The sequence below is a fragment of the Chiloscyllium plagiosum genome, unplaced genomic scaffold, assembly GCF_037043375.1.
Source record: "Chiloscyllium plagiosum isolate Xiang-an unplaced genomic scaffold, Cpla_swu_hap1 HiC_scaffold_40, whole genome shotgun sequence".
NCBI lineage: Eukaryota > Metazoa > Chordata > Chondrichthyes > Orectolobiformes > Hemiscylliidae > Chiloscyllium > Chiloscyllium plagiosum.
This window is the reverse complement of record NW_028270178.1, coordinates 33,204,695-33,229,892: the sequence shown is the minus strand read 5'-3', so window position 1 is coordinate 33,229,892 and position 25,198 is coordinate 33,204,695. Positions and strand designations below refer to the sequence as shown.

The 25,198-nt window shown below is 45.7% G+C and overlaps 1 pseudogene; it reads left to right on the top strand.

The window, feature by feature from the left end:
- Positions 1 to 565: 565 nt before the first annotated feature.
- On the top strand, positions 566 to 11,130 carry LOC148138448 (putative G protein-coupled receptor 139; annotated as a pseudogene).
- The last annotated feature ends 14,068 nt before the right edge of the window (positions 11,131 to 25,198 follow it).

Below are 25,198 nucleotides of genomic sequence, written 5' to 3'. Positions count from 1 at the left end.
CTTCGTCTCGCCCTGTCTCACCCTATCACTGTCCTACTCCTCACCACCCCCCTCTCTATTGTCCGATCCCTCAATCCCATCAATTTCCCCAGCATGATTTCTCCATCACAAATTCTCCACTAACGCAAATTTTCTTCAGTTCCTCCCTCTCATTCAGTTCCCCAACATTTCTGGTATGTTGTTCATGTCATCCATTCTGAAGACAGAAGCAAACTATGAAATTCGTTTGTCAGCCAATAATTTGTTCTTCATTTTGCCTCTTACTGAAATGGTTTTATGGTAGTTTTCAAAAAAAAATTTTCTTCTTTATGCACCGAAAGAAACTTTTGCAGTCAGTTTATATTTAACCCGTGAGGTTCCTCTCACGCTATTTTACTTTTTAATCACACTCAGGCTCGCACACGCTTTCACAATACACAATCCCCTCTGCCTGACTCTATGTATTCAATTTTTCATCATTGCCAATGACCCTCTGCTAGATCCTATTTCTATCTGTGCTCATGTTTTCACCATTACTAATGGCCCTATTGTGGACTCTGCCTGCGTCTGTCTTTGGGGTGATACGATGGCTCAGTGGCGAGAAATGCTACCACACAACACCAGGGATCTGGATTCCATTCCAGTCTCGGATAACCGTCAGTGTGCCACTTGCCTTTCCTCTGTGTGTGTATATGCCAGTTTCACCCAGATGGTCTGGTTTCCTCCGGCATTCCAAGATATGAAGGTTAGATGGATTGGTCATGGGAAATTACGCATCACGTCCAAGGGTGTGCAGGCCAGGTGGGTTAGCCAGGAAATGGTGGGCTACAGTGATAGTGGTAAAGGGTGTGGAAGGTTGGGTTCAGGTGGGTTGCTCTTTGGAGGGTCGTTGTGGACATGATGGGCTGAATGGCCCGCTTCGGCATTGTCGGGTGCCTATGATCAGCACACTGTATCTGTATCTCTCTCACACGTGAACACAATCGTTCACCATTTATAATCTCCCTGAGCTGTGACCACATTGGTTGGCAGAGAGTCTCGATGGGGTGAATGGCTTACTTGGTCTCCAATATGTTGTGATTCCAGAGACTGAACTTGCTGGGAACGAGAATGCAGAACGTAAGAGATTCTATGAGCATGTAAACAAAAAATCCTTAGTGATGACAATGTGTGTTCTTTCTGATCCAGAAGTGGATCATACAATAAATGTAATGGCAGTGAAATTAAATAATTTATTTAGCACTCTCTTTACACAAGACAATGCAAATAATCGCCAGTGAACCGAAGGATGCCAATGTCTGTTGCGAGATGACAATCGAAGACAATTCGCATTAGTTCAGCATAGTTCTGGAGAACTTCATTCAAACTAATTCAGGGGCAAGGACATTAATCAAAATCCCATGTGACTGAAGTGTGTGTGCGTGCGTGTGTGTGTGTGAGTGTCAGTGTCTGTGTGTGTGTGTGTCTGTGTGTGTCAGTGTTTATCTGTGTTTGTGTGTCTGTGTGTGTCTGTGTGCGTCTGCGTGTCTGTGTTTGTCTGTGTGTGTCTCCATGTGGGTCGCTGTGTGTCTGTGTGTGTGTGTCTGTGTGAGTGTCCGTGTGTTTCTCTGTCTGTGTGTCTGTGTGTGCGTGTCTGTATGTCTGTGTGTGTCTGCATGTGTGCATCTGTGTGTGTGTCTGTGTGTCTGTGAGTCTGTCTGTGTGTGTGTCTGTGTGTGTTGGTGTGTCTCTGTGTGTGCGTGTCTGTGTGTGCGCGTATGTGTGTCTGTGTGTGCCTGTGTGTGTCTATGTTTGTCTGTGAGTGTCCCCGTATGTGTGTGCGTGTCCGTGTGTGTGTGTCCGTATGTGTGTGCGTGTGTCTGTGTGTGCCTGTGTGTGTGTGTATATGCATCTGTGTGTGTCTGTGTGTGTATCTATGTGTGTCTGTGTGTCTGTGTCTGTGTGTGTGCATGTGTGTCTATGTGCGTGTGTCTGTGTGTGTCTGTGTGTGTGTCTGTGTGTATCTGTGTGTGCGTGTCTGTGTGTCTCTGTGTGTCTGTGTGTGTCTCTGTATGTGTCTGTGTGTCTCTGTGTGTGTCTGTATGTCCGTGTTTGTCTGTGTTTGTCTGTGTGTCTATGTGTGCCTGTGTGCGTTGCGTGTCTGTGTTTGTCTGTGAGTCTGTCTGTGTGTGTGTCTGTGTGTGTCTGTGTGTCTGTGTGTGTCTGTGTGTCTGTGTGCGTGTCTGTGTGTATCTGTGTGTGTCTGTGTGTCTATCTGTGTGTGTCTGTGTGTGTGTATGTGTGTGTCTCTGTGTGTCTGTGCGTATGTGTCTGTGTGTGTGTATGTGTGTGTGTGCGTGTGTGTCAGTATCTTGTGCGTGCACCTGTAAGTGACTGACAGCGTGTGAGTGTATGATTGAGTGTGATTGTGTCTGTTGTTATAATCTTATCTGTTGTTTCTAACTTTTTCTTCTGTTACTACTTTCGAATGTTAAGGTTGTTGATTCATTCCGGAACTCACCCTGGCTGGAGAATCGACCCTGTGTGCGTGCAGGATTTGGTGCCCTATGCTGCAGAATGCCAAAGATTCGAAGGAATTTAACCAAAACATCGCATTTCAATAACATACAGACCAGTATGACATATGTATTGCTAAAATAAAGTCTGATATTAGCTGAATAGCAGGCTTTTATTTGTTTAATTCTATTCCTTCATAAATGAACTGAACTGATGAATTACCACTTCCATTGTTTTGCAAAGTTGCATTGCTACTTTAAATGACTTCCAAATCTGTTTCTCTGACCCCCCCCCCCCCCCCCCCACCTCCCCTTTGCAGATCTACTGAATTCACATCCTTACTTTCTGAGGAGTACAGGCAGTCTCCCGGTTAAGAATTTGTACTATTTTTCTGGACATTCACAAGTTGATTAGTGTAAAAATTGGAAAACAATACCGGTCAATATGTATTGTTTTAGAGACAAGCTTCCACTTATTCAATGCAACAGCAGTAACTGTTTAAAGCTAAATCTAAAAATGAAAGGAAAAAAATTAGAAACCTTGGTATGAGACAGCTGGCCACGCCCAGTCAGGCTACTTCTCTTGTTCCAAACGTTAAAAGAAACCAAGACCTCACAAACTGTTTGATTTATTGACTCTCCGAGTGGACAGCTCTTCACCACTCTCTTAAACCCACTCTTTAGAGACAAAAAAAAAGGCCAAAATAAACTCTCAAACCAACAGCATCACCATAATGCACAGGAAATGAATTCCAAGATCGTGACCCAAAGGTGCTGAAGCGAATCTGATATAATTCCAAGCCAGGATGCGGAATGGCTTGGAGGAGAACTTGCAAGGGGTGGTGTTTTCATGTATCTACTATCTTTGTCCTTTTAGATGAATCTCTGTTGAATTTCTGCAAAGCATCTTATAGGTAGCGTGCATGTCTGCTACTGAGCCTTAGTGGTGGAGGGAGTGGATGCTTGTGGATATGATGTCAATCAGAAGGGAGCTGCTTTGTTCTGGATGGTGTCAAGCCTTTTGAGTGTTGTTGGAACTTCACCCATCCAGGCATGCGGGGAATATTCCATCATATGCCCGATTTGTGCTTTGTAGATGGTGGGAAGTCTCATTATGATTGGGGGCCGGGTTGGGGGCCTCCATCCTACTCCGACCTATCACCCTCACCTTGACCTCTTTCCACCTATCACATTTCCAACGCCCCTCCTCCAAGTCCCTCCTCCCTACCTTTTATCTTCTCCTGCTGAACACTCTCTGCTCATTCCTGAAGAAGGGCCTGTGCCCGAAACGTCGAATCTCCTGTTCCCTGGATGCTGCCTGACCTGCTGTGCTGTTCCAGCAATAAAGTTTCAACTGTGAGAAACAAAGCAACATCAATACCATTATATTACATTGTCATTCTTCGAACAAAACAATATTACAAAAGAACAATTTCTTGAAGATTTTGTTTAATTAGCATGATTCCAAAACAGCAATGACCTATCCAGCCTTCACAAAATATTCCCTATACTTTGGGTTCATCCTCCCTTCTCCAGGTTTAATGTTTGGGAATTCATGGCCTGAGCTTTGGAATTATCCCCCGATGATCCAGCCGCACTGAGGTAGAAAGCCATCCCTTGTTTGTTAAAGGCCTACCAGTAACTGTTATGACACAGCTATTGTATGGTCTCATTTACTCTCAGGGAGATGGCTTGATCTATAAATGAGGTGAAATTAAGAATCTAAGATGGATATCACAAGGAGCCAGAGAACGTGAGGGAATTTTCCAATTCTTCACAAAAAAAAACTATCTTTCGGCATTCTTGGTAAGGCAATGGTATTTTTCTTTGTGGACAGTGAAGGTCATGGTGTTTATATAACAGATTTCAGGAATACTGCTCATTGCAGAGTCGCTTATCCATCAGAAGAAACTGGGGAAGACAGACTCGGTGATGCACATTTACTGAGCAGCTCCTCCAGAATGGGTTTCAGTGAAGAAAATCATGTCTTGGACTTTAATGCAATGTTTGTGTCCAAATGGGATGTTTTGTTGGAATCAAGAAATGTTTAGCAATTATCTAGAAATGATTTAGACACTGCTATCAATGAAATATAAATTTTCTCGGAAGAGCACAGACATTACATTTTCAATGTTGTTTTGTCCTCAAATTGTCAGTCCGTCCGTCTACTTTATAAAATCAAATCTTTGGGAAACTTGATGTAAAATCACCTCTGACTATGAGGTGATTTTCTGTGGTATTTCTTTATGGAAGTCCCACTTCTAATCACTTCTTTCTCCCTCTTACAGCAAACCTACTGACTATCGTCATTCTCTCCAGTGGAAATTATGGACAGTCTAAATGTATCTTTTCTTACACGATTGCCATGGCAACTGCAGATTTTCTGGTGATATTTTTCAATGTCATTGTGTATCACGTTTTGAGTTACCACTTGCCACATTCATTTCTATCCTACACTGCTGTTTGTAAGTTCATTTTCTGTGTTAATCCTGACACAATGGATATGTCTGTGTGATTCACTGTCTTCTTTACCATTGACCGGTGTGTAACGATCTGTTGTCAGAAGTTTAAATCAAACTACTGCACAACCAGAACTGTCACTGTGATTTGAATCAGGGCTGTCTGCCCTGATTTCTTTGGAGAACATACCCTTCTGGTTTGCCTATGACCCCAGCCGAATAATTTCCAGCGCTGCCTGGGACTGTCTCTCCAATATGGCCTTTTAGACATCGCCTGCAGGTAAGGCCTACTCTTGGCTGAAAAATATTTTAGCTGCATGGCTGCCTTTTTGTTTGATTTTACTGTTTAACTCTTTGACAGTCCAGCGTACTTTAAGGGCGAGCAAAGTCCGCAGGAGACTGCGGGGTCTCAGCAATGAGAATAGCACCGACCCAGAGATGAAAAGCAGGAGGAAATCCATCATGTTACTGTTCAGTGTATCAGGCACTTTTGCCCTATTGTGGCTAACAGCAGTCATTAACTTTTTAACCAGCAAACTCACCACAAAAGCGTATGACCGAGGGGATCACCCAATCTATATTGTCACTCAGTCTGGTTACATTCTCATGTATTTGAGCTCCTGTACAAACCCATGTATATGTGTAGCTACACAAACCAAACCACAAACCAGGAACTGGCAAGTGATCATATTTGGCAACAAGCTTTTCTACATTGTCAAGAAGTCAAGAAAGACAACTGTATCAATGAGGCACAAAACTCAAACAGGGATCATGCTGTAAGATTGAGTGAAATAGGAGTTGATGGGAAGGGTGAGGGCAGTAACAAATTAAAAATACTATACAGGAATGCACGAAGCATTAGAAATAAGATGGATGAGCTTGAGGCTCTTTTGGAAATTGGCAGCTACGATATTGTGGGGATAACTGAGACGTGGCTTCAAGTGGACAGGGCCTGGGAAATGAATATTCAAGGCTACACGTGCTATCGCAAGGACAGACTGATGGGCAGAGGGGTTGGGGTGGCCATGTTGGTAAGGGAAACTATTCTATTCCTTGCGCGGGGGGACCGAGAATCAGGGGATGTAGAGTCAGTGTGGATGGAGCTGATCAATTCTAAGGGTAAAAAGAACCTCTTGGGAGTTATCTACAGGCCTCCAAACAGTAGTCTGGATGTCGGATGTAAGTTGAATCAGGAGCTGAAATTTGCCTGTCGCAAAGATGTTACTACAGTTGTTATGGGGGATTTCAACATGCAGGTAGACTCGGAGAATCAGGATGGTATTGGACCTCAAGAAAGAGACTTTGTGGAGTGCCTCCGAGATGGATTCTTAGAACAGTTGGTGCTGGAGCCTACCAGGAAGGAGGCAATTCTGGATCTGGTCATGTGCAACAAACCAGAATTGATCAGGGACCTCGAAGTGAAGGAGCCATTGGGAAGTAGTGACCATAATACAATAAGCTTCGATCTGCAATTTGAGAGGGAGAAGGTACAATCGGAAGTGACAATATTTCTGTTGAATAAAGGGAACTATGGAGCTATGAGGGAGGAGCTGGTCAAAGTTCAATGGTGCAATACCTTAGCAGAGGTGGCAGCGGAGGAACAAAGGCAGATATTTCTGTGTATAATGCAGAAGATCCAGGATCAGTTCGTTCCATAAAGGAACAAAGATCCCAGGAGGAGGCATGGGCGGCCGTGGCTGACGAGGGAAGTTAAGAAACATATAAAGTTAAAAGAGAAAAAGTATAACATAGCAAAGATAAGTGGGAAAACGGAGGACTGGGAAGCTTTTAAAGAATAACAGAGGGTTACTAAGAAGGAAATACGCAGAGAAAAAAATGAGGTACGAAGGTAAACTGGCCAAAATATACAGGAGGATAGTAAAAGCTTTTTTAGGTATGTGAAAGACAAAAAAATGGTTAAGACTAAAATTGAGCCCTTGAAGACAGAAACAGGGGAATATATTACAGGGAACAAAGAAATGGCAGAAGAATAGAATTGGTACTTCAGATCTGTGTTCACTGGGGAAGACACAAGCAATCTCCCTGAGGTAAGGCTGAAGGACCTGAACTGAAGGGAATTTATATTTGCCAGGAATTGATTTGGAGAGAATGTTAGGTCTGAAGTTTGATAAGTCCCCGGCACCTGATGGTCTACATCCCCGGGTACTGAAGGAGGTGGCTCGAGAAATCGTGGATGCGTTGGTGATTATTTTCCAGAGTTCGATAGATTCGGGATCAGTTCCTGCAGATTGGAGGGTGGCTAATGTTGTACCACTTTTTAAGAAAGGTGGGAGAGAGAAAGCAGGAAATTATAGACCAGTTAGTCTGACCTCAGCGGTGGGAAAGATGCTGGAGTCTATTATAAAGGATGAAATTACGACACATCTGGATAGTAGTAACAGTATAGGTCAGAGTCAGCATGGATTTATGAAGGGGAAATAATGCTTGACTAATCTTCTGGAATTTTTTGAGGATGTAACTCTGAAGATGGACGAGGGAGATCCAGCAGATGTAGTGTACCTGGACTTTCAGAAAGCTTTTGATAAAGTCCCACATAGGAGGTTAGTGAGCAAAATTAGGGTGCATGGTATTGGGGGCAAAGTACTAACTTGGATTGAAAGTTGGGTGGCTGACAGGAAACAAAGAATAGTGATAAACGGCTCAATTTCAGAATGGCAGGCATTGACCAGTGGGGTACCGCAGGGATCACTGCTGGGACTGCAGCTTTTTACAATATATGGTAATGATATAGAAGAGGGTATTAGTAATAACATTAGCAAGTTTGCTGATGATACTAAGCTGGGTGGCAGGGTGGAATGTGAGGAGGATGTTAGGAGATTACAGGGTGACCTCGACAGGTGAGCTGAGTGGTCAGATGCATGGCAGATGCAGTTTAATGTGGATAAATGTATGGTTATCCACTTTGGTGGCAAGAACAGGAAGGTAGATTACGACCTAAATAGAATCAATTTAGGTAAAGGGGCAGTAAAAAAGAGATCTGGGTGTTCTTGTACACCAGTCAATGAAGGTTAGCATGCAGGTACAGCAGGTCGTGAAGAAGGCTAATAGCATGCTGGCCTTCATAACAAGAGGGATTGAGTATAGAAGCAAAGAGGTTCTTCTGCAGCTGTACAGGGCCCTGGTGAGACCACACCTGGAATATTGTGTGCAGTTCTGGTCTCCAAATTTGAGGAAAGACATTCTGGCTATTGAGGGAGTGCAGCGTAGGTTCACGAGTTCAATTCCTGGAATGGCGGGACTACCTTACGCTGAAAGACTGGTGCGACTGGGCTTGTATACCCTTGAGTTGAGAAGACTGAGAGGGGATCTGATTGAGACATATAAGTTTATTAAAGGATTGTACACTCTGGAGGCAGGAAACATGTTTCCGCTGATGGGCGAGTGCTGAACCAGAGGACACAGCTAAAAAATACGGGGTAGACCATTTAGGACAGAGATGAGGAGAAACCTCTTCACCCAGAGATTGGTGGCTGTGTGGAATGCTCTGCCCCAAAGGGCAGTGGAGGCCCAGTGTCTGGATTAATTTAAGAAAGAGTTGGATAGAGCTCTCAAGGATTGTGGAATCAAGGGTTAAGGAGATCAGGCAGGAACAGGATACTGATTAAGGATGATCAGCCATGATCATATTGAATGGTGGTGCAGGCTCGAAGGGCAGAATGGCCTACTCCTGCACCTATTGTCTATTGTCTATTGTTCTGCAGGCAGATGTGGCATTGTGATAGTAGGGCTTGGGCAGCAGCAGCGAATCCCGGTGCATACCAGCTCTGATTGACAGTGTGCATCATGACTCTCCTCCTGGTCTGGCCAATGCCGTGGGCTGCTAGGGCCAGTGTGTGCTAGCGGGACGGGGAGGGAGAGATGGAGGTCCGCGAGTGCAGCATCTGCTGATGCTGGTTCCTACGTTCCGGAAGCTGTACAGTGGAACTGACAGACAAAGCTGCCTGTCAGTGTCACCCAGCGAAGGAAAGATAAAGTGGGGGATTAAGGGGCCGTTATAACAGGGAAAGGAGGGGGTCGAGAAGAGGGTGGGCAGGAGTGATGGGACAGGCACAGCAGGAGCTTGTCTGCTGAGGGGATTCCAGGCTGCGGGTGATGGCAGCATGCTATATGGAATAGTGGGTGGCCGGAATTTCCAGTGTGAGGCCCTCTGGGGAACAGTGAATGCTGGCATTTAGTTTTCTGTTGGCCAAGGAGGGCAATTGGGCAGGTAGCGGCAATGATGGCCACATCAGGGACAGTGGCTGGTCCGGTACTAAAATTCACAGTTTGGGAGAGTGGCTCTGTCATGGGCACTCCTGAAACCCTTACTGTACGGACAGTCTTGGAACTCGGGGATAGTTCCACAGAGGGAGGCGCAGACGGGTGGGTGGCCCCGGAATCCACCAGGAAGGCAATGAGTCGCCACCCCCCCCCCGCCCCCCCACCCCACTTCCACATCCATCATCGGGTTTTCCGATGGGGAGTTGGTCATGTGTATTGAGACCGCCTGCAGATCCTCCCTCTCCTGACAGCCCGAGTTTGCTTCAGCGGCAAGGGGGGAGGGATCAGCCACAGAGCAGGCAGCTTGGTGAAGCTGCCACTGTGGGGTGGTGGGCTGTGGCTGCTGTGCCTGTGGGGAATGGGGGGCGGGGGAGGGGATGGAGGGGCCTGGCCGTCTCTGCTTGGGTGGTAACCAATAGCGTTTAGCTAAGTGTCCTGGTTTGCCACAGTTCCAGCATGATCCTTTAAAGAACCCCATAGGTCTGTATACTAGTTTGGCTGTGTCCCTCGGGTGGTCCGATTGTACAATTCTGGGGGATGCCCCCATCTGTCTTGGTGTGGTGAGCAGTCCATTCCCATCCAGGTTAGTGAGTGTGGTTAGAGTGTCCTCCCCAGGACGTTGTTTGCCGGGTTAATTTGTGTAGTTTGGAGACATGGGCATATGTAGGGAGCATGGGTTTGACGACAGTCTGTGCAGCCAGCTTCCAATTCTCTGTTAAGGGCATGCCTGCTGAAAAGCTCCAGGTCTCCCTAAATTGGGCAAGGAAGTCTGGCAGGGACACATCTGTTTTCTGCAGACACCAGGTAACAGCACGAAAGTCTGCATGCTGCCTTGCACTCGTTTTTATCGCCTCCTTCACAGTGCTGTCCAGCCATCTGTCCCGATCTGCAGCAGTGTCCCAGGGTTGGGTGGGGAGTTAATGGTAGAGCGAATGACCGCCCAGTGGGTACCATAGGAGGATTGTAACAGTGTCTGCACATCGTGCGGCAGACAGATCTAAATGGTGGACATTTGGAGTAGCCAATTATAAAATGCGAGTGGTCTTTTCAATGGGTTTGGGGCATCCTTCCACATGGCCCGGACCTCTGCTGGGTCCAGGGCTTATCAAGGGGAGTAAATCCAATCCTAATTCGTGGAAGCTCGCATTCAGTGCCCTGATTTTTCTGGGCAGCTGCCGTGCTGCGTATGAGCCTGGGGTTATTATCTGAGTGGGGCAGCGGTAGTGAGTCAGAATGCTCAGCGGCTGCGGTGTCCTGCTGCTGGCTTCTTGTGGGCTGCGTGGTAACAAAGGCGGCCACTTCAATTAGCAGCAGGTCTGGCTCTGGGGCTGGAAGGAGATGTTTAGGGTATTGTGGGGCGTAGGGTGGCAGGGCTGTGCCCGGGGTGGGGGGTTGGGGGGCAAGTGAAGGGTATCCGCAGTCGGTGTTTTATTGCTGCAGTCTTTAACTTGAGGTGGCTGGAGGTGTTTGGCAATGTCCCAGAATTTTGCGAGACACTGCAAGATGTAGACAGTGTCCCATGAGGGATTCCCGTGCCCCTCTGTAATAGCCGCAGTCAATTTTATCAATTTTGAAGGACCCCCCACCCCCCCCCCCCCCCCGCCACCCGCCCCAGGTGGCCAATACGCTTGGGACTAGGTTAAAGGTCCCCTGTGAATGGGATAACGTAACGGCTGTCCCCTGAGACTTTTTGCACGGTGTCTGCCAGTTACCCAGGTTTAACAAGAGCACCTCCTAGCTTGTTCCTGAAATTCAAGTATCTGCTATGCCTTTTCAGGGTACTCTTGTTCATTTTCGACCCGGGCCGTTCTCAACACGTGTTTGGGGTTGCCCAGCTCCCACAGCTGGCATCTCCCCGTCAGACGGTGGATGTCCGTGCCCCCTTGGCATCCTGGACATCCTGGGATGATTTGTAAGCGTGCTGTGCTTCGGCTTTCTTGGGGGAAAAAAAACAGAGAGAGAGAGAGAGAGAGAGAGCGCTCACCGAGCACACAGACAGGGAGAGATTGACAGGTTCGGCAATAATGGACAATCGAGCGTGTAATCGCTGACAGCAAAGCAAACAGACACTTAAACACTGAACAAACACAGCCAGGTGGGACACCTGACACTGACAAGATAGGCCCTCAGTGACTGATGAACAAGCAGAGAAGGGTGGGGGTGTTAATACATTATTAATAAAACTTGTGCAGAACTTCCTTTTCATAAGCACTGATGGTTCCTTCAAAGCAAAACAAAACCATCATAGATCACCAAATGCCAATTAAATCAAATCATCTCTGGATCTTGAGCTGCAGGGATTGAAACAGACATTCACTCACCAGCCAGCAAATGTGCAGACAAGGCCGAACACAAACAGTCAAAGTTTCTCCAAGGGTCAGTGTAGACGTGCCTCAGAGCATTAGGACCCTGTTGAGTACCTGCATGAATTGTGACAGGCTGCAGGTCAGTCTCTCTCTCTCTCTCTTTCTGTCTCTGCTGCCCTGTGCAGCTGGGAAGCCAGTACCACAGCCACCTCATCCTGCCCCCCCTCCCCAACCCCGGATCAAGTTGTCAGCAACAAGGTGAAGTGTGGGGTACTGAGGGAAGGGGGCTGGCAGGAGTCCTTTTTAACAGAGTTTTCGGGACTCTGTGATGTTAACTTGGGTTGGTAGTGGGAGCTGACCACTTCCTTTAACTCCTCTCAACTCAGGCCACGCAGGGTCGCCTTCCTACCTTCCCTATTCTGCTCCCAGACAATATTGGCTGTGACCTTACCTCGCGTCAGTGGTTACCCTGGTGCTTGGTACTTCCTTGAGAGAGTCAGTGTCCGCGGACCACTGCCACAGCAGGACAGGTTAGACTTGTCCGCAGGGCGCTCCTTCTCTCTAGGGTTGGGGTCCCACAATGTCACGGACCTCTGGTTCGAGCTGGGAATAGAGAACAGACTGCAGCACCTACAAACACAGATACAAATAGGACAAACTCACGAGAGGAATACAGGACAAACACGACACAGACAAACAAGACAGCAGGGACCCTGTCAATGAGCCACGATCTGTAGATGTCTTAGTATCAAAGCGAAAATTTAATCGACGATCTCTCCATCTATCTTGCTGGACTTTCTCTGCCGATATTCCCCAGAAAATTAAGGTAGATAAAGATTAACTCTTTCCTGCGGTTTGTGATTTTCGAATGAGGAGGCAGAATCTGTCAATTAGGACGAGACCGATCCAGCAAGGCATGAAGAAGCACTTTGACACGCACTGGCTCATGTCCATGGCACAAGTCCTGGCTCAAAGCGGATCACGCCTCTGCCAAATTAGTTACACTTTAAGTTGGTTGGTTCAGGAGCCTACCCGACTCCCTCCCCAGGCCAAGGCTGTGTTGGCTCAACACCGAATTGCCGCTGTTGCTAGATTAGAATTGTGGCCACCATTTGCAGTCATTTAGCCTCTCTCTGGTCTGACCCGATGGGGCAGGGTTGGCCGCCAGGTCTGAATTGGGCTAAATTTAAAATATCAAGTTCGCTGACCCTGTTGAGAGACAAAATAAAAAGGGGGGGGGGGGGGGGGGAGGGGGCGGGGCTGCCAACTAACGCCAAACTGTTGGTGAAATTAGCTCAGTAAAGCAGGGACCACACAAACCAGATTGGGTGAAACTGACAAGCTGTTTATTACAAGCGATATCGCTGGAAGAGAAGCTGACTCGGCTGACACAGAACTGACAGTCTGTTACAGGGAGATCAAGGGTTCTCTTCCCTGAGCAGAGAATCGTGCCAGTTTTTTTTACAGGAATATTGTACAATGATGCTCATTGAAAATAGGGAAAATACAGTGGTCTTGATAATTAAGTAATCCAGTTCCCATGGTGATAATCACAAAGCAGTTATCAGAAGAATCTACTGATTTTAGATACGATGACGCATCATGGCAGCATCAATCAGTTCTTAATGGGATCAGGAGATTCCAGCTCTCTTCGAGGGTCAGTGAAAATCTCCTGTGAGCGAGGTATTCTGGTGCCTCTCTCTCTGATCTGTCCTTTCTGTGGCTTTCATAACATTGGGTTACAACACTGCTCTTAGGGCTTTGGGACAGCAGTGTTGATCGAGACCAGGAAGCTTATTGTGAGTTGCTCTTGGGAAGTGTATTCCCTGGTCTGCGAGTGACTATGGTCATGTCTGGTTTCTCTTGACAGCTTGTTTGATCAATACTGATGCATTCTGGGTGTTCCTTGTCCGGTTTGGACAGGCTTGATTTTCTGTGTTCTGTGTGGCCATGCTGTGGGTAGGCAGGGCGGGGCAGATGTTTTCCCACAGTGACAAACAGTCAACTCCTTATGCATCACCATTCAAACTAGCAACCGTTTCCATCTAAAAAGGAAGCGTGTGTGTGTATGTATGTGTGTGTGTGTATATATCTACATAGATCATGGATCATAGAACACTACAGCACAGAACAGACCCTTCGGCCCTCGATGTTGGACCGACCTATGAACTATTCTAAGCTCATCCCCCTACGCTATTCCATCATCATCCATGTGCTTATCCAAGGACTGTTTAAATACCCTTAATGTGGCTGAGGTAACTACATTGGCAGGTAGGGCATTCCGTGCCTTACCACTCTCTGATTGAAGAACCTGCCTCTGACATTAGTCTTAAATCTATCACCCCTCAATTTGTAGTTCACTGTCTCTCTCTAACTAATCCTCTGATCATCTTGCATGTCTCTGTCAAATCCCCTCTTCGCCTTCTTCTTTCCAATGAGAACAGACCCAAATCTCTCAGTCTTTCCTCATAAGATCTTCCCACCAGACCATGCGACATCCTGGTAAATCTCGTCTGCACCTTTTCCAATGCTTCCACAGCCTTCCTGTAATGGGGTGATCAGAACTGTACACAATATTCCAAGTGTGGCCAATTTAGCGTTTTGTACAGTTGCAACATGACATTGTGGCTCCGGAACTCAATCCCTCTACCTATGAAACCTAACACACCGTATGCCTTCTTAACAGCACTATCAACCTGCGTAAAAAACTTTCAGGGACCTATGTACATGGACTCCAAGATCCCTCTGCACATCCACACTACCAAGAATCTTTCCATTGATCCAGTATTCTGCCTTCCTGTTATTCTTCCCAAAGTGAATCCCAACACATTTAGCTGCATTGAACTCCATTTGCCACCTCTCAGCCCAATACTGCAGTTTATCCAACTCCCCCGCAGCCTGCAACATTCTTCCACACTGTACACTACTCCACCGACTTTAGTGTTATCTGCAGATTTACTAACCTATCCACCTAGGCCTGTGTCCAAGTCATTTATGAAAATGACAAACAGCAGTGGTCCAAAAACAAATACCAAAACACAACACTGGTAGCCGGATTCCAGGCTGAATATTTTTCATCAACCACCACTCGCTGCCTGCTTCCTTTCAGAAAGCCAGTTTCTAATTCAAACTGCTAAATCACCCTCAATCCCATGCCTCTGCATTTTCTCCATGTATGTGTGTCGGTGAGTTTGTGTGCGTGTGTGTAAATGTTTATTATTCTCCCTCTCTGTTTCTAGCTCTTGTATGAGGATCCCTCATAGTAAAGCAATTTGATTCTCTCCATCTCTGCATCGTTCAGGTTTCAGTTCCCAAATCTAGTGCTGAACCAGGCATGATGCTGTTGAAATGCAGATCAGGCTCGAGGGGCTGAATGGCCTCTTCCTATTCCTAGTTCGGATGGTCTTATGCTCTTAATGCTATCTCCCAGCTCTTGGCCCATGTCCTGGAGGCTATGACTACACAAGGGACGGATCTGAAGCGTTCTCCGGTCTTCCAAGGGTCTCTGAGTGAACCGGCCTTTCTGGGTTGGAATTCCAGACTCTGAGTGAGAAATGAAATCTTCTCAAGGCTCCTCTTAGTCTTTGACTGCAAGGTAGATCAGGCCAGCCACGGGTAAGTGAAAAGCAGGTCTGATGTGCTCACTTCCCTAATTCGGAATGACGTGCGGGAGTACATTGTATCCTTCATCAGACGATTGTGCTATCCCACCTGGCTGCTATCAAGGTGCAGGCTGCCTATGATATGGGTTATACAGCGTTTGCCCCTGCTCTGATTGGTTAGCTCAGCTGGCTAGGCAGTCGTTTATAATGCAGAATAAAGACAACAGCGTGGGTTCAATTCCCACACTGAATGAGGTTACCATGAAGGTCTGTCCTTCTCAATCATCGCCTGAGGATCGGTGGCTCTCCCTGCCCCCCACTGCTTAAAGCACCACCAGTCATCTCTCTCTAATAAGAGGTGCCCTATTGTCTATTAAGTCTACAGTGACATTGCATGCTGAGCTCTGTACGCAGGTCTGGTCACCATACTGGCAGAGTGATGTTAATGTGTTGGAACCATAGAAATGGTTTCTGGACTAAGATCCCCTGGAATCAGTAAAGTTTATGATGAGGAAAGGGCCCTTATGTGATCATTATCAAGAAAATGGTGGGCGGCACAGTGGCACAGTGGTTAGCACTGCTGCATCACAGCGTCAGAGACCCGGGTTCAATTCCCGCCTCAGGCGACTGACTGTGTGGAGTTTGCACGTTCTCCCCGTGTCTGCGTGGGTTTCCTCCGGGTGCTCCGGTTTCCTCCCACCATCCAAAGATGTGCAGGGTCAGGTGGAATGGCCATACTAAATTGCCTGTAGTGTTAGGTAAGGGGTAAATGTAGGGGTATGGGTGGGTTTCGCTTCGGCGGGTCGGTGTGGACTTGTTGGGCCGAAGGGCCTGTTTCCACACTGTAATCTAATCTAATCTAAAAAAAAGTCAGGTTATATAAAGACAAGCTGTTTTCACTGGTTGGGAATTCCGAAACGAAGGAGCAGAGTTTGAGAATTCAGACCATAGTGTTCAGGCAGTGCATTCCACGCCCCTACCTCTCTTTGAGTGAAGAATCTACCTCTGACAGCTGTCCAATATCTATCACCCCTCAATTTGAAGCCATGCCGCCGCATGCTAACCATCACCATCCGAGAAAAAGGCTCTCACTGTCCACCCTATCTAACCCTCTGATTATTTTATATGTCTCAATTACATCACCTCTCAGACTTCTTCTCTCATATGAAAACAGCCTCAAGTCCCTCACGCTTTCCTCTTCAGACCTTCCCCCATACCAGGCAGCATCCTCATAAACCTCCTCTGAACCCTTTCCAAAGCTTCCACATCCTTCCTATAATGCAGTGACCAGAACTGAATACAATACTCCAGGTGCAGCTGCACCAGAGTTTTGTACAGCTGCAGCATAACCTCATGGCTCTCATACTCAATCTCTCTACCAATAAAAGCTGACACATTGTATGCCTTCCTCACAACCCTATCAACCTGTGTGGCAACTTTCATGGACCTGTGTACCTGGACACCGAGCTCTCTCTGCCCATCCACAGTACCAAGAATCTTACCATTAGCCCAGCACACTTTATTCCTGTTACTTCTTCCGAACTGAATCATCCCGCACTTTTCCACATTCAACTCCATTTTCCAAAGCTCAGCCCACCTCTGCAGCTTATTTTTGTCTCTCTATAACTTACAACATCCTACGGCACTATCCACAACTCTACCGAACTAAGTGTCATCTGTAGATTTACTAACACAGCCTTCTATGTCCTCTTCCAGGTAATTGATGTAAATGACAAACAGCAGTGGCCCCAGAACAGATCCTTGTGGTATACCGTTTGTAAGTGAAGTCCAGGATTAATATTTCCCATCCACTACCACCCTCTGTCTTTTTTCAGTTAGTCAACTTATGATACAAACCGCTAAATCACCCTCAATCCCATGCCTCTGTATTTTGTGCAATAGCCTACCATGGGGAACCTGACCCAACCAATGATGGTCACATCCCATGAGTGCATATTTTTAAAACATCGTTTCATGGTCTGGAAACAATAGGCCCCTCCTGTTTTGTTAACTGTGGAGTGTTCTTTATTTATAACACAAGAAATTCATGTAACCAGGTATTTTACTGCGTTACTAATCTTCGCTCTGAATGCAGACAATGTTGCTGCATAAATAAATGTGTTTATGCAACAACTTAGGTTCCGCAGCATGTGACCAACTTTCCTGAAGTGATACTGAAAATCCGAGTAATTATCAGAATTGTTTCCTTGAATGGCATAATGTAAGAAATTTACAACACTGATGAACCACAGGAGGATGAAGCTCCCAGAGATGGAGAGCAGCAAAATCACAGCCTTTCTTCTGCTCTCCATCTCTGGGTCTCTGTGATTCTCGCCTTTGCTCTCACCCTTCAGCCTCTTCCGGACTTGGCTGGTCACTAAAGTGTGTCTGCCTGTCAGAGCATTGAGTGACAGAATTAAAGCGAATGGTATTAAAGGTCTTAAAACTGTATCAAGCCAATCTAAAGCCACCCACCAAGTTTCAGTAAAGTAGCTTGACTTTGTTATACAGCGGAATGGCACATTGTTGACTATCGTCCGAGGCTCATATTGAAAATAGAAGGGAATGTTTTTCAAACAGAACAGGGTGCAGGTTGTTGCGAGAACCACAGTCGCAGTTTTCTCAGTGCAGTATTTTGCTTTCAGTGCCTGACAACAAATGATCACAAACCGGTCAAAAGAGAAAGTGACGGTGAACCAGACAGAGCAGTCCCTGGCTGAACGTAACAGCACCCCAGTAACACTACACACAGAAGTGATGTCCAGGAAACACCGTGGGTAATAATAAGAGCGAAATCTTTTCACTATAATGCCAAAGATAATGACCAGAAGATCAGCAGCTGCCATAACTACCAGGTAGCGAGAAGTACAAGGCGAAATACCGCACCTTCCCCGTGAAAGGATAGCAATTGACAGCAAATTAACTGTGGAAGAAAAATGGGAAAGATGTGGTGAATTACTGATAGAACAATCCCCCTGCCTATTCCAGAGAGCAACAGTATGACCTTACCACCAAAATCCAGCACACTGTGTGAGTGGAAGTGGTCAGGTTGAGTGAATTTAAACACTTTCACACCCACCTGAGATTGATCTTCCAACCTAGTGACTACAGAGATTATGGAGTTTGGACAGAGACTGAGCTCATGGCCCATCCTAGGAGAGCAGAGGGAAGTCTGTGATTTTGTTTGATTTGTATGGGCACTATCTGAATGTGTGTATTGGATTCTTCCAGTTCTCAGCTCCAACTCTGGCAGGTGCAGAATCCCATCAGAAACCTCACCCCCAACTCATACACAGGACTGGAGAATGGACTGTCAATAAATCAATCTCACCCTTCCTCCTTGGATCAGGTCATGCCCTACTCTTTGTATCGGACCAAATCCTGATTGGAGCCACAACAGGATCAGCAATTAGGTCATCTGCTTGAGAACTTGGAGTGCAAGCTCGTAGTTCCGTGAAAGTAGGGGTGCAGGTAGATAAGATAGTGAAGAAGGTATGCTTTCCTTTATTGATCAGAACACTGAGCATAGGACTTGCGAGGTCACGTTATGGTTGTACAGGATATTGGTTAGACCACTTCTCGAATATTGTATTCTGTACTGGTTACCCTGCTATAGGAAGGATGAAGTGAAACTTGAAAAGTTTCAGAAAAGATTTACAAGGATTTTGCCATATTTGTAAGGTTTGAGCCAACAGGAAGATACTGAAAGGCCTGTGGCTGTTTGCCTGGAGCATCGGAGGATGAGGGGTGACCTTATAGAGATTAAAAGAATCAGAGGGGCATGGATAGGACAAATAGTCAAGGTCTTTTTCCTGTGGTGGGCAAGTCCAGAACTAGGGGGCATAGTTTCAGGATGAGAAGAGAAAGATTTAAAAGGAACCTGAGGGGCAACTTTTTCACACAGAGGGTGGTGCGTGTATGGAATGAGCTACCAGAGGAAGTGATGGAGGCTGGTACAACTACAACATTTAAGTCTTATATGAGTATATGAATAAAGAGGGATTAGAGGAATATGGTCCAAGAGCTGGCAAATGGGACTCGCTTAATTTAGGATATCTGGTCTGCATGGCTGAGTTGAAAAGAAAGGTATAGTTCGTTGCTGTGTGACTCTACGACTCTATCAGAACCTGCATAAAATTTGAAACAAAACTACTCAATTTGTCTTCCACAGGTGCAGCAGAACAGAACATGCAGGGCTCCCTTAGTGGCAATATTGAGTTTTAGGACAGTTGTGATATTTACACTGTAAATCAACACATCCATGCATCACAAATGTCTGGGTGTGCAGGGATCCGGAGGGGAATCTGTCAAGCTTGGTGAGGAGAAGAGAATTTCCAGATGGGATGGCAGTTAGATAAAGCTTTCTAAATCAAAACGGAGCACATATCCCACAATTCCTTTGCATCACAAAAAAAAACAATCAGAGTTTTAAATTTCAGAACGGATCCAGCATCCACTGCCATTTGTGGAAGAGAATTCCAAACATCTCCCATCCTGAGTGTATCGAAGTGCTTCTTTATGTCTTGCTGGATCGGTCTCGTCCTATTTGACAGATTCTGCCTCCTCATTCGAGAATCACAAACCACTGGAAAGAGTTAAATCTTTATCTTCCTTAATTTTCTAGGGAATATCGTGTAGGACTTCACTCAGATCACACCTTTTTATTTCGAGAGAAAACTGGCCTGATTTTTGAAATAAAACATAAATTACTCAAAGTTTGTGCGAAGATTTGTAGCTCGGGTGCTCGTTGCTGTGGTTCTGTTCGCCGAGCTGGAAGTTTTTGTTGCACACGTTTCGTCCCCTGGCTAGGCGACACCATCAGTGCTTGGGAGCCTCCTGCGAAGCGCTTCTTTGGTGTTTCCTCCGGTGTTTATAGTGGTCTGTCCCTGCCGCTTCCGGTTGTCAGTTTCAGCTGTCCGCTGTAGTGGTTGGTATGTTGGGTCCAGGTCGATGTGTTTGTTGATGGAGTTTGTGGATGAATGCCATGCCTCTAGGAATTCCCTGGCTGTTCTCTGTCTGGCTTGCCCTATGATAGTAGTTTATCCCAGTCGAATTCATGTTGCTTGTTGTCTGCATAAATTACTGAATAAACTGAGGAGGATGGGCAAGAAATGTGGGTGAGAAATCAGAGTAAATGCTTTCGGTCCAGTGATCCTTCGTCTGAACTCATATCACGTGCCCTCACACCGAATTGAATCAGAAGAGATGACAGAACACTGAGATCAGAGATTGTTGCAGCCGCAGTGAGGTTAGGAGTCTGTGTCAGTGGAGAATTCTACCGAGAATGCTGCTTCAGTGAATTGCTGTGACTTTTCTGATGCCTGGATAAGGCTGACCACTCAGTGAGCTGGAGACATTATCGTTCAAAAGATAAAACCAGAGAGCAGATCAGCAGCAGATTAAAACTAGTTCAATTCTCATAAAGCCTTACCAGGAACGCCAATAATAGCAAGAATGGTGTAGAATGCCTTCTCCACTTGTTAAATTGGTCGGTGCATTTTTCTGGGCGAGGTGACCTGTCCCTTCAGGCAGCTGACAATCTCCTTGTTTGAAACTCTGAGCTGATGCATTCCCAGAGACGCTGCCTTATACAGTGTGGAAGCTCCTTGGGGAGATCGAGGTGACAACATTACTCAACTTTGTTGCTGTGTTTCAAATTTCTGTCAACGAACAAACTAATTACAATAACAAGTTTAATCCCAATAATGAAGGAGTGTTGCTGCTCAGTGCATCGTAACACAATAGCAAGAACATAATCTGGAATCTGCCAGCAATAACACTGTCCACTCAAACACCATGAGCCTCACCCCAAGGTCACAAAATATTTCAGTTGTTGAAACTTTCTTGCTGGAACAGCACAGCAGGTCAGGCAGTATCCAGGGAACAGGAGATTCGACGTTTCGGGCACAGGCCCTTCTTCAGGAATCAGGGCCTGTGCCCGAAACGTCGAATCTCCTGTTCCCTGGATGCTGCCTGACCTGCTGTGCTGTTCCAGCAATAAAGTTTCAACTTTGATCTCCAGCATCTGCAGACCTCACTTTCTCCACAAAATATTTCAATCGATGCTGCATTGAGACAGTTTACTCCAAGTGTGAAAATATGTCTCAGAGCTGTCGTTCTACCATCTAAGCAAGGAGGTGTCCTCTTTAAACAAGAGCATTTCACTCACTTGATTTTAAAGTGAATCTTCTCACACACTGAATGTGTGTGTTGCTGCTGAGGTCAGCATTTATTCCCTATTCCCTATTGCCCAGGATCCAGAGTCACGTGAAGGAACAAGGGAGGAGAACACACCGCCTTTCCTGAGGGAAGGGGACTCAGTGAATAAGATGGGCTTCACTTCAATGAAGATATCACTGACCACACTCTTAATATTACTGTCCATCAGAAACATCACTGATCACAGTATTAATTTCACTCCCTATTCAGAGACCTCACCTAACTCCCTTTTCTTGTCAGTTTCCATCCAAATACATAACTGAACACCAGAGGCCCACATCATCCCATTCTGGGAAGAGACCTGGTTCCCTAGGGATTGTATGTGGTCTTGGCCCTTCCTACTCGGGCCTGATGTACATTGCTGAGTGTTGTAGGCAGGCAGGACCCGTTCAAATGCTTGGAGCTGCCTACACCCTCCTTCCAGCTTGTCACGGTATACTGAGGCTGCTTCCCGGTCTCCAGTGTCCCTCCTCTCACTGGGATGGGCTCTTTCCAATTGGAACAGGAGCTGTCCGTGTGGGGGAGGTTTTCCTGCAACGTTCTGTCCTGTTTCTTGTGTAAGAGCTCTCGGCCTGTCACAGTCTGCAGTTTTCTATGGAGTGACCGGATGTCAGCTGCCTTCTGCAATCGGGGTCCTCCAGGCTATAGACAGCAGCAGCAGGGTACGATGTTCTTCAGGAAAAATTGATAAAGAGGCCTTAATTTAAATGGGGAGATGTAGTAGGAGTTTTGGAGTGATTGTGTGTAACATTTACAGTCCCCTGTGACTGTGTATGTGTGTGTGAGACAGTCACAGAGTTTCAGCGGGATATTGCTGTTGGTGTGCGCAGGAACTCACACTGTCCTGGGTGGAAACATCTTTAACACAATTTTTGTCAAGCATCTTCTTCCTAGCATTGACAGATAAACTATTGATGAGAAAGCAGAACAGTCTGGAAATTCCCCTGACATGTGGCTAGGAATAAAGTACATTAGTTTCATCATCTTACATTGAATTCTATCACACACTTCTGTTCTGTAAAAAACAAAGACGTCATTTGTATAATAATCTTGTCTGAAATTGTGAATTGATTCATAGAGTTTTAGAGATGTACAGCTCGGAAACAGACCATTCAGTCCATCTCGTCCGTGCTGACCAGATATCCCAACTCATTATGGTCCTCTTTGTCAGCATTTAGCCCATATTCCACTCAACCCATTCTATTTATATACCCAGCCAGATGCCTTTTAAATGCTGTAACTGTACCAGCCCTCTGGCAGATCATCTATACGCGCACCACCCTCTGCATGAAAAATTGCACCTTAGATCCCTTTCATATCCTTTCTCTCTCACCCTAAATCTATGTCCTCGAGTTCTGGACTCCCCCACCCCAGGTAAAATACCTTGCCTGTTTACCCAATCCTTGACCTTCATGACTTTATAAATCTCGATAAGATCACCCCTCAGCCTCTGACGCTCCAGGGAAAACAGCACCAGCCTGTTCAGCCTCTCTCTGTAGCTCAAAACCTCCAACCCTGGCAATATTCTAGTAATTTTGTTTCTGTACATTTTCATGTTTCACAACATGCTTCCGTTAGGAAGGAGACCAGAATTGCACGCAATATTCCTAAAATGTCCTGTACCGCCGCAGCATGACCTCTCAACTCCAATACTCAGTGCTCTGACCAATCAAGGAAAGTACACCAAACGCCTTCTTCACTACCCTATCTACCTGCCTCTCTACTTTTAGGTAGGTATGAAACTATAACGTCTCTTTGTTCAGCGACACTCCCTAGCACCCTGCTTTCAAGTGTATAATTCCTGCTAAGATTTGCTTTTCCAAAATGCAGCATCTAGCATTTACCTGAATTAAACTCCATCTGCCACTTCTCAGCCATCGGCCCATCTGATCAAGATCCTGTTGTAATCTGAGGTAACCCTCTTTGCTGTCCACTACACCTCCAATTTACAAACTTACAAACTATACCTCTTATACTCACTTCCAAATCTTTCATACAAATAATGAAAGATAGTATACCCAGCACTGATCCTTGTGGCACACCACTGGCCACAGGCCTCCAGTCTGAAAACATTCAACTCTCCACCACCACCCTCTGTCTTCTTCATCCTGACCCAGTCCTGTATCCAAATGGCTAACTGTTCCTGTATTGCATGCGATCTGACCTTGCTAACTAGTCTCCTATCAGATACCTTGGCAAACTCCTTACTGAATTCCATATAGATCACATCTCTCTTCCCTCATCAATCCTCTTTGTTACTTCTTCAAAAAACTCAAACAAGTTTATGAGATATGATTTTCCATGCATAAAGCCATCTTGATTATCTATAATCTGTCCTTGCCTTCCCAAAAATATGTACATCATGTCCCTCTGGATTCCCTCCAACGAATTTCCCACCACAATGTAATGCTCACTGGTCTACAGTTCCCTGGCTTGTCCTTACCAACTTTCTTAAATATTAGCATCACTTTAGGCAACCTCCAGTCTTCCAGCACCTCACCTATGACTATTGATGATACAAATATCTCAGCTAGGGGCCCAGCAATCACTTCCCTAGCTTCCCACAGAGTTTGAGGTTACACCTGACCAGGTCCTGAGGATTTATCCATTTCTATGCATTTCAATACATCCAGCATCTCTTCCTCTGTAATATGGACATTTGTTTTCAAAATATTATCATCTATTTCTCTACAATCTATATCTTCCATGTGCTTTTCCACAGTAAATACTGATGCAAAATACTCATACAGTATCTCCGCCATCTCCTGTGGTTGCACACAAATGCCGCCTTGCTGATCTTTGAGGGGCCCTATTCTCGCCCTAGTTACCCCTTTGTCCTTAATGTATTTGTAAAAACTCTTTGGATTCTCCTTAACTCTAGATGCCAAAGCTATCTTATGTCCCCTTTTTGCCCTCCTGAGTTCTCTCTTAAGTATACTTCTACTTTATACTCTTCTGAGGATTCTCTCGATCTCTCCTATCAATATCTGCCATATGCTTCCTTCTTTTTCTTAACCAAAACCTCAATTTCTCTCAACATTAGTATTCCCTACATCTACCAGCCTTTCCTTTCACCCTAACAGGGATATACTGTTTCTGGACTCTCCTTTTGTCATTTTTGAAAGCTTCCCATTTTCCAACCTTTATAGTCTGCTCCAGTGTACATTACATCTTTCATCATGTGTGTATATCTCAATGTAATTCAGCTTGCTGACTTTACCTGTGTGTCTTCGTGTGTCGTAATATTCTATTCATTTGTGGAATAAACTTGTTCATTTGTTCAAACAACTTGTGTTAATTTTTGGGACAAATCTGCAACAACTTGTGCAAAGACATTGTGGAAAAGTCTTGTGTGAATTTGTATTGTAACCGTGTATTGTGTCTGCTCTGTGTTTGAAACTGCAGCTTTGTGTCTGTGTGCATTCCAAGTCTGGGTCCAGTGGGGGTGGGGGAAGGACAGGGTCAGACTGTGACAGCCCTGGGCTAAACCATTGACCTGCTACTTTCTCCCTCTCTCATCCCATAAAGAATATCTCACTGCTCTTGCAGTCACTGTCACTGTGAACAAGGTCCAGGAGATAGTGTTCTTAATGAGATGTTCTCTCAACCTGTTCAATGATGCCATCAGTCTGTGTATGCTGATGCACTCCTGCTCCTGAAAACCCCTTTGTTACTTGGATGTGATTATCGGAGCGATGGTTAGTACTTTTGCAAAGTTGGAGGTGTATTGGACGGCAAATAAGGTTTCCTCAGAGGACAATGGATCTTGATCAGATGGGCCAATGGGCTGAGGAGTGTCAGATGGAGTTTACGGCAGATAGACGTGAGGACTTCCATTTTTGTAAGGTAAATCAGGG